Genomic DNA, 946 nt, shown 5'->3' on the forward strand with positions numbered 1-946 from the left:
CAGCCACAGCCGAACCCATCCCGCCGGCCACAGCCCCTCTCCTGCTCCACATCTCCAACCTGCTGGACTCTCGTGGTGTGGAGGGAAAGCTGCACCAGCCAGTAATGAAATGATCAGTCTCCAATCTGCTAAACAGCGATTTATACAGGTTTTCAGCACACACAGCTTTTATCAAATTGGTATTCACCTACTGAACACAAATGGCTTATTATACATGACCCACTTATTCACTGCTTTTCAGTATCGTTAATAAAGGTTTCTGTTGTGATTAAGTGAGTTGCTGCAGAACTGCTCGAGTAGCAAGCTGTAATGTGGCTCCAAAGTGCACTCGCCCTCCCAGAATATTTCATCTCCTTGACTCCCTGCTCCCTCGCAGCGACCATTTCACTATTTATTTGCCTATTGCTGAATTTCTGTGGGGAGCAGCGGTGGCTAATGGAGGTTCTTCACCCACCTTTCCATCTGGCATGCCAGCCTGGCAGGTCTGGAAACTCTCCTGCTGTGAGCCCCCAGTGCAGAGGCTGATCATCCCTTCCCTGGGCAGGCAGGTGCGGGACACCACAAACTGCGGGACACCTCACACCTGCCACCCTGGCATGGCCCGAGGCGCCGTGTGCCCGGAGGTTCCTCGGGGCGGTCAGTCGGTCCCTCCGCACACGGGAGGCCCTGGAGCCGGGCAGGGGAAGAGCTGGGAGCCGGGCACCCAGCGTGTCCCCGTGGTCGCTGCTCGGGCTAAGATTGAACGTGCCCGTGTCACTCCACAGAGAGCCAGGAGGGTGTCAGCAGCCTCCTCCGAGGGCTCTCGGTCCCCTGTCACCTTCTCGGTACCCGCGAGGGAGCTGCCCCTACGCCAGGCTCCTCACCGGAGGGTGCAGGATACAGGACGAGGTTCCCCTTCCCAACCCCGGTGGATCCCAGCGGGCTCGGCAGCACGGACCCGCCGAAC

This window comes from Geospiza fortis, unplaced genomic scaffold, assembly GCF_000277835.1.
Source record: "Geospiza fortis unplaced genomic scaffold, GeoFor_1.0 scaffold188, whole genome shotgun sequence".
Lineage (NCBI taxonomy): Eukaryota > Metazoa > Chordata > Aves > Passeriformes > Thraupidae > Geospiza > Geospiza fortis.